We start from the raw sequence: 20,519 nt of genomic DNA, 5'->3' as shown, positions 1-20,519 counted from the left end.
CTGGCTTGCTGGCACCACCTGCTCACTCACCTGTTAACTGCTGCCTTCTGGCTTCCAGAAGTACACCACTGCGTCCCTCCTTGTGTGGGTGTGGCAATGGGCAACAGAAGACTGATCGGCAGGTTCTGGGCAGCAAGAGATGGTGCAGAGCCAATAGAGTGCAGAAGCAAGAGAAGCATGTCTTTAAGTCCCCGTTGGCTGAAATCCCAGGACATCCCAGGATGGGATCAGGAGCCAGGGTGGTTCCTGTAATTCTGGGATGTCCCAGTTAAAACAGGACAGTTGTGCGGTATGTAGATCATAAAGGAAATTCATTGGACATAATACATTGGGAATGTTTCCTGTACATATTTCTCATTGGAGATGATAGTGATGATGATAAATAGCAGACTTTTAATAATAATAGAAAATTTATATGTTTAGTATACTTTGTGACTTGACCTGCATCTTTCCTTTGTTATTAAGCCTGTGCCTGCTCTATTGTTCACATTTATGAAGTCAGAATCCTGTTTCTCAACAATTCTTCTTCTTCTTCTTCTTCTTCTTCTTCTTCTTCTTCTTCTTCTTCTTCTTCTTCTTCTTCTTCTTCTTCTTCTTCCTCTTCTTCCTCTTCTTCCTCTTCTTCCTCTTCTTCTTCTATTCTTTTACTTCAAGCTCATTTTTTTAAAAAAGCACTGGGAACTGTAGACTTAGACCTCTCTGCGTATAGTGTTTTGTACTTTGACTAGCACACTGTTATTCTGAACGCTCCATTGTCCTGTTCAGTGTTTGCTCGAGTATGCACATACTTTCCAACCATAAAAGTAGATCATCTCTCAAACTTGCCAGGGAGTTAATTTGAACCCGAGTCACCTTGGTGCCAGACCAGTGTTTTCATTTGCTTGCTTACAAATATGGTATCTGCAGTGGCTAAGCTGCTGAATGAGCACCATCCAGCCATGGGTGGCTGATATACTATGATGTCATAATGAGCCTGGGCAGATAGAGATGCCACAGAGGTCTGAGTAGTCTAGGTGAGTAGTCTAGGATTAGAGAGAAGAGGGGCTGTATCTCAGAAGATGAAGAAGATCCCAGATTCCCAGATTCATTTTCTGTCATCTTCAGGTAAGGCTAAGAAACACCTCTACGTTAAGACACCTCACCCACCAATATTTATCCGATGAAAATAGAGATGTCCCCTCCAACAGTTCTCTGATGAAAATAGGCATGTCCTATTTCAAAGAGTGAAAATTTGTTGCCATATTTCAAAAAGTGAAAAATCCGGACACAAAAGTTGTTGAGCTTTTTTGGGCAAAACTTCAAAAACACAAACAAACAAAGTTTTGAATTATTCTTAAGGAAAATCTAGACTTCCCAGACATTTTAGTCAGTGATTTCTGCCTGGACACTGTTTCCAACTGTCATATGTCCAGGAAATTCAGAACATATGGCAGCCGTACCATACCCGCCAACAGTTCTCCAATGAAAATAGGGACATCCTACCTTCCCATCCAACGTTTCTCTGTTGAAAATACGGACGTCCTAAGAAAAAGCTGGGTGGCTTCTGTAATTCCAGGATCATCCATGGAAAATAGGGACACTTGGAGGGTTTGGACACTGTCATCAGTATAGACAATACTAAGCAAAGATCTGGCTCAGTATGAGGCAGCGTCATGGAGGTTCTTGAGAAGGACCTGGGAGAAGTAGCACCATGAGTACCAAACTCACTGAAATCAGGGCCACACCTAAGTCTGCATACATAGGACTGGATAACTTTTGTGAAGTTATACATTCCCACTTAGAATTAATAATAATAATAATAATAATAATAATAATAATAATAATAATAATACCCCACCCATCTGGCTGGGTTTCCCCAGCCACTCTGGGTGGCTCCCAACAGAATATTAAAAACATAAAACATAAAACATCACACATTAAAAACTTCCCTAAACAGTTCTGCCTTCAGATGCCTTCTAAAAGTCAGAGAGTTGTTTATTTCCTTGACATCTGGTGGGAGGGCATTCCACAGGGCAGGTACCACTTCCAAGAAGGCCCTCTGCCTGGTTCCCTGTAACCTCACTTCTCGCAGTTTGGGAACTGCCAGAAGGCCTTTGGAGCTGGAAACAGGGCTGCCTTCAGATTTCTTTTAAAAGTTGTGTAGTTCTTTTTGAATCTGATGGGAGGGTGTTCCACAAGAAGGGTGCCATTGCTGAGAAGGCCCTCTGCCTGCTTCCCTGTAGCTTTACTTCATGCAGTGAGGGAACCGCCAGAAGGCCCTCGGAGCTGGACCTCATTGTCTGGGCTGAATGATGGCAGTGGAGATGCTCCTTCAGGCTATGCTTAGGGTGGTTAGTAGTTGCATTGAGTGGGAGGAGAAAGATGTTGGAGGTACCTTGGAGGTGGTTTGTATACAAGGGAGGTTGCACAAGAGGAAGAGAGAGGCACGGACATGGGGGTGAAGGTGAAAATAGGGGTGCAAAGTGGAATTGCCGAATAAAAGACTTCAACTTCAACAATGTCCTTGCTCAAGCCTCACTTCCACAGAAGCTGGGACTCTAACCCATAAGCAAAGGGCAATGGCGGGGTAAAGTACATTATACGAATGGGAGACAGGTGATGCATATCCTAAATCATCAAAATGACTCTGGTGAATGTGCTTATACCATATGCTGCAACAGAAAGAAACAGATTGGGCATCCAAACACTGCAGATGAGGGGGCAGAAATGGCCGTTATTGTCCCTTAGAAACTCAGTAAAATGAAGGATATCTGCCACAGATATATAAAAAAGTAACTCCTGTAATTACATAGCATGATCCTTGAGGTATCAAAAGCTTTATGGCTGTTTAAAAAGAAGGTCCATTCCAGAGATGTATTGCATGCCCTCAGAAATTTCAGACACTATTAATTCCAACCACTGTAGGGAAGGCACTGCAGCGATGTTTAGCTCGTAACTCAGAAGTTTTATTTTGACTCTAAAGTTACTGAAAAGTTAAGGATCAAGGTTAACAGACTCAAAATTTAATCTACTCTAAGAACATGGTTGGTGTGGGTTGGGGGAGGGATGATTGCAAGGAAACAAAAACACCAACTTGACCCAAAATGAAGTCAGTAACTGCACCATCCGGATTCTAAAGACAACATCTGGGGCCCTTGATTTCTCTTGTATCTATTCATACAAGGAATGTGATTGTACTGTTTTGCTAAAATTTGATTTTAGTGCTCCAATCCACTCCTGGCAGCAGCCTTTTGATTATTGCTCTTGTGAATGTGTTGCTCTTTTGTAAGCTGCCTGGGGCATTTTGTCAATGTAAAAGCTGAGGTAAACATTCATTCATTTTTATTTTTATTATTAAATTTATAATTCCTCCCAAAGGAGCCCAGGGCAGCAATGAACAAGGGATAAAATAATAATAAAAATATTTAAAATATGATTTTCAATTTATAAATAATAAAAAGTCAGTCTTTCCCCCATTTCGGCTTTTACAAAAACAAGAATGGGAGGTTTGTTATTATGATTCAGATATGTCCCATAAATTTGTGGGGATTCTTAGGGTGGCAAATTCTGTAAATCTGAACACATTGCACCCCACCATGGGCCTTGCTCCTAATGCAACCTTGACCATGCAGTATCAAATCAGGGCATTTTTTGCTGCCCTTACATTTTCCTCGTATCACTGTCTCTGGCAGCCATTGACAGTGAATAGTTTACTCATGGGTGTTGGTGAGATGGGAGCTAATCCTGTCCCCTTGTGCCTGGGGCTCAGTTTCATGGCATAGGACAACGTTCTTTGACCTGATGCTCTCTGGATGTGATGGACTACAACTCCCATAAGCCATGACCATGGCCCCTGTGTCATGGAATTCTATTCAGTATTGATCTAGAGCAGAACTCCAATTGTATAGTTAGCATTGTAAAAACTTAAACACATTGCAGGATTCCCAAAAATAAACCAGAAGCAATTAATATTTCATCCAGCAGAGCTTTACTACTCCTGAAGGCAAATGAGCATAATGGTCACAAATCCAACACATTCAGGATTGGCACTGTCCATAAGAAATCCAGTTGCAGCAGACTTAACTTAAACCTACAATAACTTATAATAAGACCAACCCTTAACACTATATACAAAACACCACACCAGAAGGAAGAGAGATAGAAAGAGAAAGTGAAACCGAGACTGTTCCTGGCCTATTATTATAGTCAGCATGACCTTGAAGAAGAGATAACAGAACCAGTTTAAGCCAGCTGTCCTCAGCTTCTCTAAAGGAATAACCCAAACATCATGAACCTTCTGCTTGTTTCTTTCACACAGAGACGCTTCCAGAACCCTCTTGAATTAATTAGAATAGGAAAGATCTCTACACATCAGATCAATGCTTTCTGCACCAAGAAATGCAAACTGACACCCTGATGACCAGGGCAGATGGGAATTGGAGTCCAAAATATCTGAAGGGTAACTGTTTGGGGAAGTCTGGCATAATGTGTGGCATTCGGCTAAGTTTTTCCAAGAGTTGAGCCACTGAAACAAATGAGCATGACTAAGTTTGATCCATTAATCTCACTGGGTCTATCTACTCTGAATAATAATAATAATAATAATAATAATAATAATAATAATAATAATTTATTATTTATACCCCGCCCATCTGGCTGGGTGTCCCCAGCCACTCTGGGCGGCTTCCATAAAAACCAAAAATACAGTAAAATATCACACGTTAAAAACTTCCCTGAACAGGGCTGCCTTAAGATGTCTTCTGAATGTCAAGTAGTTGTTTATCGTTTTGACATCTGCTGGAAGGGCGTTCCACAGGGCGGGCGCCACTACCGAGAAGGCCCTCTGCCTGGTTCCCTGTAGCTTTGCTTCTCACAATGAGGGAACCGCCAGAAGGCCCTCGGCGCTGGACCTCAGCGTCCGGGCAGAATGATGGGGGTGGAGACGCTCCTTCAGGTATACTGGACCGAGGCCGTTTAGGGCTTTAAAGGTCAGCACCAACACTTTGAATTGTGCTCGGAAACGTACTGGGAGCCAATGTAGGTCTTTCAAGACCGGTGTTATATGGTCTCGGCGGCCGCCCCCAGTCACCAGTCTAGCTGCCGCATTCTGGATTAGTTGTAGTTTCTGGGTCACCTTCAAAGGTAGCCCCACGTAGAGTGCATTGCAGTAGTCCAAGCGGGAGATAACCAGAGCATGCACCACTCTGGCGAGACAGTCCGCAGGCAGATAGGGTCTCAGCCTACGTACCAGATGGAGCTGGTAAACAGCTGCCCTGGACACAGATTTAACCTGTGCCTCCATGGACAGCTGTGAGTCCAAAATGACTCCCAGGCTGCGCACCTGGTCCTTCAGGGGCACAGTTACCCCATTCAGGACCAGGGAATCCTCCACACCTGCCCGCCTCCTGTCCCCCAAAAACAGTACTTCTGTCTTGTCAGGATTCAACCTCAATCTGTTAGCCGCCATCCATCTTCCAACCGCCTCCAGACACTCACGCAGGACCTTCACCGCCTTCACTGGTTCTGATTTAAAAGAGAGGTAGAGCTGGGTATCATCCGCATACTGATGAACACCCAGCCCAAACCTCCTGATGATCTCTCCCAGCGGCTGCATGTAAATGTTGAAAAGCATGGGGGAGAGGACAGAACCCTGAGGCACCCCACAAGTGAGAGCCCAGGGGTCTGAACACTCATCCCCCACCACCACTTTCTGAACACGGCCCAGGAGGAAGGAGCGGAACCACTGTATAACATAAAATTTACTTGACTACCACTCAGGGGATTCCCCCCTCCAGCCAACTTTCAAATTATGTTGTCTTACAGAGTGTAGTCTCAGTCTTTGGTTGCTTTGGGTTTTATTTTTGGGTCCTGCTAGAATGACCAAAGAGATGGCTAAACCCCAGAAATGGGTGTTTCCTATATGTGAATCAAAAATAACTTTAAAATGGTGCCCAACAGAGGTACAAAACTTCAGTCTTATAATTGGGCAAACATCATGACGTGCACCACCGGCATTAGGAGCAGTAAAAATTAATGGCCTAATTCTTCACTGTCTGGATAAAAACAGCAAACAGTCATTTTTTGAGTGGGTAGATATAAGCGAGTGAAATGGAAATAAAGCTGTTAGTTAACAGCAAGAACTGATCTCAGAGTCAATTGGTTTCCTAGTGCTATACGATTCCAAAATAAGCGCTCCCTATAATGAGCTAAAAAGATAAACACCCAGCAATCTGCACAAATGTACAGTATACTCTGAAGATATTAATTTGCCTCAGGACCCAGACAATCACATATAGGTAATTAACATAATGCATTGTTGCAATGGGCTCAGGAAGAAGTCTGAGGTTTTTGAAGAGAGGCCTTCAAACTGGAATCATTTGCAAACTTAAATTTGCATGGAGGAAATAATACCACAAGCAAAATGTTGAAGGCAGATATTCAGGGAGCCTGTTGTCACAATGCAGACACTATATAATGTGCCCAATTAGTTTCAGCTAGTTGTTTTATTGTGAAGCGCATTTTCAGATGGGAATGTTAATCCGGTATTCTGGCAGCCATTGCCAATTCCATGAAAGCCTTTACATCCACGGATAGCATTCTGTTCCTCATTTGGTCTGTTTCCCTTGTAGGCTTTCCCCAATTCTATTCTGTCGTAATTAGAAGACATGTAAAACCCTATCTATAATTGGTTGGGATCTCCCTAAAGAGAAAATAAAAAACAGAACTGAAACAAGAAGATCTTGAGAACACATTTCTCCCAAGATGCATAAAAATGGAATGTGGATTTGTAGTCATACTAACTTCAAGTTTGTTTATCATATAAAACACCCTGGCAAGGATGAATTAAACCCTGTTCAAGTAACATCATGAATCCTTTCAACCTCAGCTCTAACTGAAAGGCCAGGGCAAAGGCAAAGGCAAAAGCAAAGGCCAGGCCGAAAGGCAAAGGCCCGGGCCAGGGCCAAGGCGAAGGCCTGAACCACGCCAAAGCCAAAGGCCCAGGCCATGGCAAAGGCAAAGGCAAATGCCCAGGCTACGGTGAAGGCGAAGGCCTGGGCCAGGGTGATGGCAAATGTTAAATGTTCGGGAAAAGTCAGAAGCCTAAGACAGTATAAGTTTCTCAACTACGTTTATTCAACATTGTCAGTGACAATGGCTCACTCATAGAAAGACAAAACCCGAACTCACAGGACTACAAAATAAAAGCCCTAACATGAACTGACTGTTGACAGTTGACAGTTGACAGTGCATGCGCTTACTTGTCATTAGAACATTTGTCTTCCAACGCTTATACAATTGGTTAGAATGCGCCTTGTAACATAAAATGTGTTAAACCCAATACATAACACTCCTCCCCCCAACTTCCTAACAAAAGGAACAAACATAGTCATCAAGGTGTGCTGGCCTTTTCCGCTCCCGCTGGGACCGTTATGGTTCCTGTGCCCGAGTGGGTGACCCAGGAGGTTCCTCCGGTACCTGTGGTCTGAGTGGGGCGGTCAGCGAGGCCGGCTCCAAAGGGGTCACTGCCAATGGAGCCACTGAGGATTCCAGCCTGAAGTCGCCCTGCTGGGGTAACTCAATCACTGGCAACCCGTCTGGTTCCCACCCTGGCCTGGGCACAGAATCTCCTGAAATACCCATTTCTCTGTCCTCTGGTTCCAATTGGAGTTCCATGTTCGGAGGTGTCCTGGCTCTGATCTGGTCAATGTGTCTCTTCCAAACCAGTCCCCCCTCCCAACCTACCTTGTAGGAAGCCGGAGCTGTACAGTGAGCAATGATACCTGGGACCCAACCCTGTCTGGGCCCATAGTTTCGGACGTACACAGTGTCCCCAGGGGAGAACCCTCTTGGAGCCCCCCACACCACAGCGGATGGCTGTTGCTCAAGAGCCCAGTCAGGGTGCATACGATCAAGGAGGGTAGTGAGCCTCCCTCCTTCCCATAAGTAACTCCGCCGGGCTCCGGCCGGTCACTGTGCTTGGGGCGATGTGTTGGGCCAATAAGAACTCCGCTAGCCGGAGAGTCCAATCTCCATGCACTATGCACCTAAGCGCATCTTTGGTAGTATGGCCCATGCATCCAGCTTGGCCGTTAGTGGCCGAGTGAAAAGGAGCGGAACGAATGTGGTGGATTCCATCCTTGGTTACAAATTCTTTGAATTCCGCCGAAGTAAAAGTGGTCCCATTATCGCTCACCAGTGTGTCTGGCAAGCCGTGTGTCACGAATAGCTTCCTGAGCGTGTTTATAGTCGCTCTAGCGGACACAGTTAAGGTCAGCACCACTCGAGCCACTTGGACTGAGAGTCAACCACTATTAGGAAGTGTTGGCCCTGAAAAGGCCCCATGAAATCCACATGCACCCGGGACCATGGGGACTGTGTGGACTCCCAGGACTGTACTGGTCCTTGGGTGGATCCGGCCGGGAGACCTGGCAGGGCTCACGTTTCACCCAGCCCTCTAACTCCGCATCTATGCCTGGCCACCACAGATAGCTACAGGCCAATGCTTTCATCCAGATGATCCCCGGGTGAGACACCTGCAGCCCTTCTAAGACTTTTTTTCTTAACGGGACGGACGGACTATAACATGGCTACCCCATAACAGGCATCCTTGGTGAGTAGACAGCTTGTCCTTGCAGGCTGTGTAGAATGAAATTTCTGGACCCGGCTTCCTGGGCCACCCTCTCCCCACCCAGTCCAAGACGCGGGGCAATAGCCTATCCTTCGTGGTTGCGGCGGCAATGTCCTTCACATACAAGGGCTGGTCTGGTAAGTCTTCCAGCCGCAGGATCTGGTGGGCAGGAGCAGGGTCAGAGCCGCTCTCCGACAGCGGCTAGCAGCTGAGTGCATCTGCATGACCCATGGCTTTCCTGGGTCAGTGCTGTAGCGAGTATTGGTAATCAGCCAAGAAAATGGACCAGCGCAATACTCGTGGCGAAAGCATCTGGGGTGTCTGGCGGTCAGGTGCAGAGAGTCCCAGGAGTGGCTTGTGGTCGGTAACAATAGTGAAAGGCCGACCATAAAGGAAGTCATGGATATGCTACTGACAGTGCTGGGAAGTTCTGCCATCACTCTACTCGAAGGTCTGATGGCACCCAGGGACATAGAGGCATGCACTTTCAATGAGCTGACACAGGCTATGACAAGACACCTTGCGCCTCAGCCAACTAAGAACCACTGCCTCTACGACATTGTGCACAGAGAACAACAAGCGCAAGAGTCAGCGAGTGAATACATCACAGCACTCCAGGGGATTGCGATGTACTGCCGATTTGCTGACATCGAGGAACGACTTCTTGAAAAGTTCATCAGTAGTATGCAAGATGATATCACAATGATGGAAGCAATGAATATGGCCATGGTCTTTGAGAAGGATAACACTCATGAGGTGGTCCACAGCCCATGTACCGAAAGGAGAACTCACCACATCCAGCGAGACCGATCATCTTCTGTAGATTCACACAATGAGGATGTCCACCGAGCTTCAGACCGATCTGACCGACACCACCTCAGCCTTACCTGAAGATGACAGAAAATGAATCTGGGATCTTCTTCATCTTCTGAGATACAGCCCCTCTTCTCTCTAATCCTAGACTACTCAGCTAGACTACTCAGCACCTCTGTGACATCTCTATCTGCCAAGGCTCATTGTGACATCATAGTATATCAGCCACCCATGGCTGGATGATGCTCATTCAGCAGCTTAGCAACTGCAGATACCATATTTGTAAGCAAGCAAATGAAAACACTGGTCTGGCACCAGGGTGACTCGGGTTCAAATTAAGTACGTGCAAACACTGAACAGGACAATGGAGCGTTCAGAATAACAGTATGCTAGTCAAAGTACAAAACACTATACGCAGACAGATCTAAGTCTACAGTTCCCAGGGCTTTTTTTTTTTTAATGAGCTTGAAGTAAAAGAATAGAAGAATAATCGTAATAATCATTGCTGAGAAACAGGATTCTGACTTCATGTCTGTGAACAATAGAGAGGGCACAGGCTTAATAACAAAGGAAAGATGCAGGTCAAGTCACAAAGGATACTAAACATATAAATTTTCTATTATTATTAAAAGTCTGCTATTTATCATCATCACAATCATCTCCAATGAGAAATATGTACAGGAAACATTCCCAATGTATTATGTCCAATTAATTTCCTTTATGATCTACATACCGCACAAGTGTCCTGTCTTAACTGGGACATCCCAGAATTACAGGAACCACCCTGGCTCCTGATCCCATCCTGGGATGTCCTGGGATTTCAGCCAACGGGGATCAAAAGACATGCATCTCTTCCTTCTGCAGTCTTTTGGTTCTGCACCTTCTCTAGCTGCCCAGAACCTGCCGATCAGTCTTCTGTTGCCCATTGCCACACCCACACAAGGAGGGCCGCAGTGGTGTACTTCTGGAAGCCAGACGGCAGCAGTTAGCAGGTGAGTGGACAGGTGGTGCCAGCAAGCCAGCAGGTGAGGGGGGCAGCAGGATGGTGGTAGTGGGGTCCTGATTTGCCATCCTGAAATCTCAACGGTATGGATCTATCAGCCAATTTATGCTTCCCCAGATTTTTGGAATTGGAACTGAAGTTTCAGTGCTCACCATCGTAGAATTGCGTGGCTATAAGGAACCTCTACACTTGCTAGCTTTGAGCCTTGAAGAATTCAAGTGGAATGCAAATATGGGATTGTAAACCCAATCAATTCAATCTAGGTTCACCTGAACTGGAACCAAGATCAGAACTGAAAGTATTGCCTGCATCTTCCGTGGCTATTTGCCCCTTGTGCGTTGCTGGTATACAGGCCTAAGCAAAACATCTGCACATCAGTGTTGTTCCCTAAGCACCACTACCCAGGAATTGCTCTTTGAAATTCTCTTTCACGCCTTAGGAGCTTAGCACCAGAAAACATACACAAACAGAGCTGACAGAATAAATTCACAGCCCCTTTCCCCTCTTTCTTTTGAGCCACGCTGAAGAGAATTTCTCAGACACATTACCTGCTTGACGTGCAGCTTGAGAACAAGCAGGTCTTAATGTTACCATCTGCAAATTGCATGCAGAGGCCAAGACTGTTCAGCTTCCTTTACCGCTGGATGCCAAGGTGGCAGCAGAAACGTGAGAGATTCTGCCAGTGCTCTTTTGCTCCTTCCTCTTTCTGTATTCCTTCTGAAGTCATGACTTAATTAGCGTCATCAAAAAAAGGCAGAAAGGGAGGCAAAGAAAATCAGCGTATTTGCGAATGGGTACAGGAGAGCAGGAACAAATATAAGAAGAAATGATATTTATTGTCAGATGCATGCTTTCCATGCATGCAAGTCCCCCCCCTTAGTATCCACATGATGTTAGCCTATATTCCCCCTCCCCACCTTTTAATATAGATTTACCCCTCCGAGTATGTTAAAACACACACACACACAACCTCTTGCCAATTACCAGTTCCTGGTATCTCAATGTTTGCAATATTAAGTCCCCATCTGGAAGCACATTTTCTTTCTTGGAGATTTAAAAGGGAACGTGGAAATTTTTCACACTATCCAACCTTTTAAATTCAAGAGCAGAACCTAAAAGCAGCACCAATTATGATTACAGACAGGTGCTCTTAGACCACTAAAATAAAAGGGGGGATGGAGGTGATTTAAGAAAATAGATGGGTAATATTGAGGTCCTTGCCTACATTATCCCAACAATCTTTACATTAGCCCTGCAGAGTGATACAGAGTTATTATCATTAGAGTGCAGAACAAAAGCTGAGTTCTTGATGGAGGTAAAAGGCCAGTCCAGACTTTATTCCCTCCCCTCTTTTTTGCAGGTGTATACTACAACATGTCATTGACACAATAAAATTGCATTAGCGGTGGATTGATAACAGAGCATTCACATATCAATTCTTCCCCAGTGTCACTGCATTGCTGCAACCTAAAGAGGTACTCTTAAATGAATGTGCAACAAAAACAAGACACCTCCATCCCATCAACCTCACCCATCTCTGGACCTTAAATTGAGGCTCACACAACAAAATATAATATTTAGATTTAGAATATACTGTACCCATTACGTTTGTTTAGAAAGGGGTTATCCCTAGTGCATATTCCCTTGTAAGCTTGATGATACAAGGATATTATTAACCCAGTAATCGTTTTTAAAAAATAATAATTTTTATTTGATTTTATAAGCATAAAGTTATAATAATACCAAGTACATATCCATATTTAGGGATTTCTCTGAATCTCCAGACTTCACACCATCCCCTCCAAGGGTCTTATTCTTAATGTTTTCAACTGCATATTATTTCATGAGCCATATTTTGTATCTCTCCATATTGTCCATAGTGATTGTTACATCACAAGTGTTATTAAAATCCTGCTAATGTTTTCATCTGCTTATAGTGGTCTCCTAAATAAATTATTTCCCCCCCCCCATTCTTTCTTGAAGTTTTTGCCTTCTTGGTTCCTGAGTTTTCCAGTCAGTTTTGCCATCTCGGCATAGTCTATCAGCTGAGTTTGCCAGTCCTCTCTGCTAGGGACTTTGTCTTCTTTGGTTTGGCAGTGAAAACAGAAGGGTTTTTATCCTAGGCTAAGAAATCAGGCCTGGACGCCTTAAGCTGCGGAAAATCTTTTTTTGAAAAAATCCTTAACCAGAATTTCAAAAAAAAATCTGACATTATGCAATTCACTAAAAAATGGTGCCAAACTGTTGCAAATGCTCCCCTGAAAGGTTTGGTAGTGAAAACAGACGGCTTTTTATCCTAGGCTTAGAAATCTGGCCTCGACACCTTACCATGCAGAAAATCTTTTTTTGAAAAAATCCCTGACACGCGGGGAAAGAATTAAAAAAATAATAATTCTGCAATTCACTCATAAATGGTGCCAAATTGTTGCAAATGCTCCCCTGAAAGATTTGGTGGTGAAAACAGAAGGGTTCCTATCCTAGGCTAAGCAATCAGGCCTCGACGCCTTAAGCTGCTGAATTATTATTTTTTGAAATAATCCCTAACCCGCGGGGTCAGAATTTCACAAAAAAATCTGACATTGTGCAATTCACTCAAAAATGGTGCCACACTGTTGCAAATGCAAATCCTCCCCTGAAAGTTTGGTGGTGAAAACAGAAGCCCTCGATGCAGTCAAAAATGCAGCAAAAATCTGACGTTCTCTGATTCACTCAAGCTGGTTGGAACCGGTCTAGTCTGGTTGGAACTGGTTCAGACCCGTTGGAACCGGTTGAGGCTGGTTGGAACCGTTCTAGACCGGTTGGAACCGCTTCAAGCTGGTTGAAACCGGTTCAGGCTGGTTGGAACCGGTTGAATCTAGTTTAAACCGGTCTAGACCGGTTGGAACCGGTCCAAGCTGGTTGAAACCGGTTCAGACTGGTTGGAACAGGTTGAATCCACTTAGAACCGGTTCAGACCAGTTGGAACCGGTCCAAGCTGGTTGGAACCGGTCTAGACTGGTTGGAAACGGTTGAATCCAGTTTGAACCAGTTTAGACCAGTTGGAACTCGTCCAAGCTGGTTGGAACCGGTTCAGACCTGTTGGAACCGGTTCAGACCAGTTTTAACCAGTCCAAGAGGGATGGAACCAGTCTAGACCAGTTGGAACTGTTTCAGACCGGTTGGAACTGGTTCAGTCTGGTTGGAACCAGTTGAATCCAGTTAGAACCGGTTCAGACTGGTTGGAACCGATCCAAGCTAGTTGAAACTGGTTCAGGCCGGTTGGAGCCGGTTGAATCCAGTTTGAACTGGTTTAGACCAGTTGGAACCGGTCCAAGCTGGTTGAAACCAGTCTAAACTGGTTGGAACTGGTTCAGACCGGATTGGACTGGTCCAAGAGGCCTGGAACCAGTCTAGGCTGGTTGGAACCGGTTCAGACTGGTTGGAACCGGTCCAAGCTGTTTGGAACCAGTCTAGACTGGTTGGAACTCATTTAGACCGGTTGGAACCGGTTCAGACCCCTTGGAAATGGTTGAAGCAGGTTGGAATTGGTCCAAGCTGGTTGGAACTCATTTAGACCGGTTGGAACCGGTTAAAGTCAGTTAGAACCAGTTCAGACGGGTTGGAACCGGTCCAAGCAGTTTGAAACCGGTTCATGCCGGTTGGAACCGATTGAATCCAGTTAGAACTGGTTCAGACCGGTTGGAACCGGTCCAAGATGGATGAAACCGGTTTAGACCGTTTGGAACCGGTTGAATCCAGTTTGAACTGGTTTAGACCAGTTGGAACTGGTCCAAGCTGGTTGAAACCAGTTCAGACCAGTTGGAACTGGTCCAAGCTGGTTGGAACCAGTCTAAACCGGTTGGAACCGGTCCAAGCTGGTTGAAACCGGTTCAGGCCGGTTGGAACCGGTTGGATCCAGTTAGAACCAGTTCAGACCGGTTGGAAGCGGTCCAAGCTGGTTGAAACCGGTTCAGGCCGGTTGGAACCAGTTGAATCCAGTTTGAATTAGTTTACACCAGTTGGAACCGTTCCAAGATGGATGAAACCCGTCCAGACCGGTCCAAGAAGGCTGGAACCAGTCTAGACCGGTTGGAACTGGTTCAGACCTGTAGGAACCTGTTCAGACCGGTTGGAACCCGTTGAATCCAGTTAGAACTGGTTCAGACCGGTTGGAACCGGTCCAAGATGGATGAAACCGGTTCAGACCGGTTGGAACCGGTTGAATCCAGTTTGAACTGGTTTAGACCAGTTGGAACTGGTCCAAGCTGGTTGAAACTGGTTCAGACCAGTTGGAACTGGTCCAAGCTGGTTGGAACCAGTCCAAGCTGGTTGAAACCGGTTCAGGCCGGTTGGAACCGGTTGGATCCAGTTAGAATCAGTTCAGACCGGTTGGAAGCAGTCCAAGCTGGTTGAAACCGGTTCAGGCCGGTTGGAACCAGTTGAATCCAGTTTGAACTAGTTTAGACCAGTTGGAACCGGTCCAAGATGGATGAAACCGGTCCAGACCGGTCCAAGAAGGCTGGAACCAGTCTAGACCGGTTGGAACTGGTTCAGACCTGTTGGAACCGGTTCAGACCGGTTGGAACCCATTGAATCCAGTTAGAACCGGTTCAGACTGGTTGGAACCGGTCCAAGCTGGTTGAAACCGGTTCAGACCAGTTGGAACCGGTTGAATCCAGTTAGCAGCAGTTTGGACCAGTTGGAACCGTTCCAAGCTGGTTGAAACCAGTCTAAACTGGTTGGAACTGGTTCAGACCGGTTGGAACCGGTTAAATCCAGTTAGAACCAGTTCAGACCGGTTGGAACCGGTTCAGACCGGATTGGACTGGTCCAAGAGGCCTGGAACCAGTCTAGACTGGTTGGAACCGGTTTAGACTGGTTGGAATCGGTCCAATCTGGTTGAAACCGGTTCAGACCAGTTGGAACCGGTTGAATCCAGTTAGAAGCAGTTTGGACCAGTTGGAACCGTTCCAAGCTGGTTGAAACCAGTCTTGACTGGTTGGAACTGGTTCAAACCAGTTGGAACCGGTTCAGACCCCTTGGAATCTGTTGAAGCAGGTTGGAATTGGTCCAAGCTGGTTGGAACTGGTTTAGATTGGTTGGAACCGGTTAAAGCCAGTTAGAACCAGTTCAGACGGGTTGGAACCGGTCCAAGCTGGTTGAAACCAGTTCATGCCGGTTGGAACCAATTGAATCTAGTTTGAACCGGTCTAGACCGGTTGGAACCGGTCCACGCTGGTTGAAACCAGTTCAGACCGGTTGGAAGCGGTTGGATCCAGTTAGAACCAGTTCTAGACCGGTTGGAAGCGGTCCAAGCTGGTTGAAACCGGTTCAGGCCGGTTGGAACCGGTTGAATCCATTTTGAACTAGTTTAGACCAGTTGGAACCGGTCCAAGGTGGATGAAACTGGTCCAGACCGGTCCAAGAAGGCTGGAACCAGTCTAGACCGGTTGGAACTGGTTCAGACCAGTTGGAACCTGTTCAGACCGGTTGGAACCGGTTGGTCCAAGCTGTTTGGAACTGGTCTAGACTGGTTGGAACTGGTTCAGACCGGTTGGAACTGGTTCAGACCAGTTTTATCCAGTTGAAGCCAGTTTGAAGCAGCCCATGCTGGTTAGAACCGGTCCAAACTGGTTGCAACTGGTTCAGACCGGTCTGAACTGGTTCAAGCCGGTTTGAACCGCTCCAAGCTGCTTGGAACCGACGGTTGGAACCAGTTCAGACCGGTTTGAACTGGTCGAAGACAGTTGGAACCGGTCCAGACTGGTTTGAACCAGCTGATGCCAGTTTGAACTGGTCCAGGCTGGTTGGAACCATTCTAGACCGGTTGGAACTGGTTCGTACCAGTTGGAACCGGTTCAGACAGGTTGGAACCGGTTGAATCCAGTTTGAACCGGTTCAGACCGGTTAGAACCAGTACAGACTGGTTTGAACTGGTTGAAGCCAGTTTGAACCTGTCCAAGCTGGTTGGAACCGGTCTAGACCAGTTGGAACTGGTTCAGACCGTCTCTGGGCTAGTAGCATCTGTATTGTTGCATACATAAAAAGTCTTTCCTTCTCTTTTGGGACGTTGGTACCTACAATTCCTAATAAGAAAGCTTCTGGTATATTTGTGTGTGTGTGTGTGTGTGTGTGTGTGTGTGTGTGTGTGTGTGTGTTACCCAGTAATCTTACTGTTGCATCATCTTAAACTAGGGGAAAGCTGTAGCTCAGTGATAGAACATTTCCTTCTATGCAGATGGTCCCAGTTCCAATCCTTGGAGAGCCTCTGCCTCTCATCTGGGACAACACTGAGTTAAATAGAGAAATGGTCTCACTCAGTACAAAACTTCCTGTTTAGGGAAGTTTTTAATGTTTAATGCTGTATTGTGTTTTTAATATTCAATTGGGAGCCTCCCAAGGTGGCTGGGGAAACCCAGCCAGATGGGCGGGGTAATAATAATAATAATAATAATAATAATAATAATAATAATAATAATAATAATATGTTGTTGTTGTTGTTGTTGTTGTTGTTGTTGTTGTTGTTGTTGTTGTACTCCCCACCTTAGATTCAATTCCAGGCCCAGTTTCTTCATTACAGCCTTGCAAAATCCCAGTAACCTTTCAGATTTCTTTGTCAAACTTTTGTTTACAACAAAGCTTGCAGAAGATTTGAGAAGAATGTGGAAACTGTCCATGCTGGGATCATTTCTTATGAAGCTGAGCTCCATTGTCTCGTTCTTCCTTCAAATTCCTGTCTGTTTGTCATACCCACCTTTTTGTCTGTGTTTCCCGTAAGCACGATACTTTACAGACAGGATGTTCACCCTATGGCAAAACAGCAGTATGTCATGCGATGCTCTTCTGGCAGTGCTTTTCATCCGTTTTCTTGTTTCTGACAAATATGGTTTTAATCTGCTGGGTAGCTTCTCGATTGTTAGCTGCTGAGAATGCGACTGACGGCAGGGATTTGCAAGTGGTGGTCTAGAATGCATTCCCCTTCTGGGACTGTTAAGGTGGGGTTTCCTCATTTCCAGGCGTCAGAGAAACACGTTGAAAGGTGGAATATGATAGAACTGCGAAAACATACACCGGGTCTGATTTGTAACATTGCTACTTTTCCCCTAGGTTTCATTTCAATGTATTCTAATAAGTCAATTATTGTCCTTGTATTATTCTTGATTTGCCTTCCCAGCAGAAAGCCAGCATAATCTCTGTTTATTATTCTATTTAGGAAATTTTTGCAATCCATTTGCAAGTATTCTGGCAAAGATTTTATAATCTGAATTTAGTAATGAAATTGGTCTATAATTTTTTGTATTTTTCAGACCTGCGCCTTGTTTTGGGATTAATGTTATTAATGCATCATTCCATGAAGCTGAAATTTTTCCATCTTCTGTTATATTGTTCATAATTTTTTTTCAAGATAGGAAGTATAACTTCTTCAATTTTTTTGTAACAATTTATAGTAATCCCATCTGGACCTGGTGATTTGCCGTTTTTCATATTTCTTATTACTTGAGCAATTTCTTCTATTTCTATGTCAGAATCTAAATGTCTATATTCTTCTATAATTGGCGGTAATTTATTTTGTCGTAAATACTCTTTTATTTTAATTCCATCTTTATGCTCTTTTTTATATAACTTCATATAACAACACTGCTCAACAACAAATTTGTTGTCTGTGTTTTTTCAGTTGATTTAGGACGAATCTGATGCGCTGAATCCAAAAATCACATTGGTTTTGCTCAATCAGGTCAAGTTTTTGAGCTATGGCCACATGTCATTTTTTTACGTTTTGTTCACATGTACGCTTGTGTGGAGCATTTTAGAAGAAGTTGGTGGGGATAAAATGCCATGTCGAATAATTGTTTTGATTGGAAAAGATTATTTTAATCACAAGAAGTATTCAGGTCCAATAGCTCTGGGTGATTATGTCGAAAAGGGATCAGTTTGAAGTCATAAAACCTCGAAATGCAATGTGAGGCTGTTCTGCTGCAGCTGTGCTCAAGTTGTAACCCTGATGCACATATGTGCCCCCTTCCCATTTGGGAGGAGTTCAACCAGTAGATATCCCTGTGGGATAAAGGTAAAAGATAAAGGACCCCTGGATGGTTATGTCCAGTCAACGGTGACTATGAGGTTGCGGCGCTTATCTTGCTTTCAGACTGAGGGAGCCGATGTTTGTCCACAGACAGTTTTCCGGCTCATGTGGTCAACATGACTAAACTGCTTCTGGCACAATGAGACACTGATGAAAGCCAGAGTGCACGGAAACACCATTTACCTTCCCTCTACAGCGGTACCTGTTTATCTACTTGCACTGGCATGCTTTTGAACTGCTAGGTTGGCAGGAGTTGGGACAGTAACGGGAGCTCACTCCATTGTGGGGATTTGAACTGCCAACCTTCCAATCGGCAAGCCCAAGAGACTCAGTTAAACCACAACGCAACCCACATGGGATAAGGGCAACTCTTACATTTGTGACAAATTTTGCTACTGCATTACAATCCTGAACTCTGCTATAAAATCATTTGTTTCCAATAATGTGCAGCAGGAGATAGTTGTTTTTTCAAAGGTGGGGGAACCAAGAACAAGAGGGAAACTCTAATCAGAAGTAGCACAAAATCCTGATTAAGCTTTTTTAAAGAACAAAGTTTATGTTAACCCCGGCAGGGCAAAAGAAAGTCCCAGTGGAGTAAATACAAAATCATTAGTCTGAACCACTTTTAATTTCTGCTTGGGATTTTCTGGCAGAGTGGTGTGGTTAATTAAACTGATTTCACATTTTTATCTCCTGTTACTAATAAAAGGCTTTCAGGAGGAGAAGTGCAACTGTGTTCCTGACCTGTTCCCTTTAAAAGAGAAAAACCTACTAAAGAGGTACATTTTATGCTGACCACACTTGACTTAGCAATAAGCCTCCTCAACACGTTTCACAGTAAATTCCACCTTTTCACATAGATTCCTGCCATGTGGAATGTCTTTAAAATCATATTTACATTTGATCAAGGGACAGCTAGTGAAATATATACTACCTACGCTTAAGAATGCAAAAAAATGGCCAAAAGAGTCAAATGGTCTCAAATGCCTGGACATCTACCATTCACTGGGAGCAATGAGAACTACATTTCCATAGTTATCTGCATCAATGTGCATCAATGTGCCACCACATTGAAGACCTCATTCTCCATCTGTGGGAAATTAGCAGTCAAATATCTAACAATTACTAAGTCTAGGGGCAGAGCTTTATTTCCAGAGTTGCAAGTGTCCCTATATTCCAGGGGCAGTCCCAGATTTACAGAAGCCATCTTGGTTTCTGATTTGATCCCAGAATGTCCCAATTTTCCTTAGGACATCCCTAGTTTCATCCGAGAAATGTTGGTGGGTATGCAATAGATTGCTGCAGCCTCTATCTCCCTCAGCTTTCTTCTTCAAAATGTCTTAGATGCAGATGGATGTCTGCTGTGCTGACCCTGAGAACAGACTCCATTTTTGTAATCAACTTTGCCTTTCCTTTGTCACTTGATTGGGAGTTTTCCTGGAATGGAATAATATGATAAATTAGTTCAACTAATTAGTTTGGACTACTCAACAATTAGTTTGGACTACTCATAGAGTCATAGAACTGTAGAGTTGGAAGGGCCCCCAATAGGTTGGTGGAACCTCCAGACTAGATTTTTGGGGGGTGTAAGATGAGAATAAAGGAAGTCCCATCGGAGGATCAGAGTTCCACTTCCACAGCATTAGATGCAGCCCAGTGTTTTGACTGATTTATGTAAACTGCTTTGAGTTCCCTTTGTGACTGAAAATGTAATATAAAGACTTTAAACAAATAAATACTGCCTTGAGAGAAGCAAGAAACAATCTAATGGAGACTGGCAGGCTGCTTAAGAAATCCTGGGCTGAGCAATTGAAGGGAGTAATGTTGTGTGTGAATTCAGCAGACCCTGGATGAAACAGAACCCCTCTAGTGGTGGTGGAGAGTCATATCTCCAGTTTGAGTGACAAGCCTTATTTAGTCTGACCAAATCCCACACTGGTCAGGACTTTACGTTCTTTTAAGAGCTCTGAGGCAAAGGGTAAGAACTGCTACACCAAGTCAGGCCAGTGATTGATGGTGGCAGACACAGAGGT

General features: G+C 44.6%; 1 long non-coding RNA gene across 2 annotated transcripts in view; it reads left to right on the top strand.

Annotated features, from left to right (window-relative positions):
• The first annotated feature begins 1,085 nt into the window (after positions 1 to 1,085).
• LOC310700676 overlaps positions 1,086 to 20,519 on the top strand; it is a 44,962-nt gene continuing 25,528 nt past the window's right edge. For both annotated transcript variants that reach the window (XR_014522700.1, XR_014522701.1), the window contains exon 1: positions 1,086 to 1,104. This is a non-coding gene — a long non-coding RNA (uncharacterized lncRNA). The remainder of the gene's footprint in view (positions 1,105 to 20,519) is intronic.

The sequence above is a fragment of the Podarcis liolepis genome (assembly GCF_965112155.1).
Source record: "Podarcis liolepis genome assembly, chromosome: 2".
NCBI classification, from domain to species: domain Eukaryota; kingdom Metazoa; phylum Chordata; class Lepidosauria; order Squamata; family Lacertidae; genus Podarcis; species Podarcis liolepis.
The sequence above is the reverse complement of the archived record's forward strand: the minus strand, read 5'-3'. Positions and strand labels throughout refer to the sequence as shown.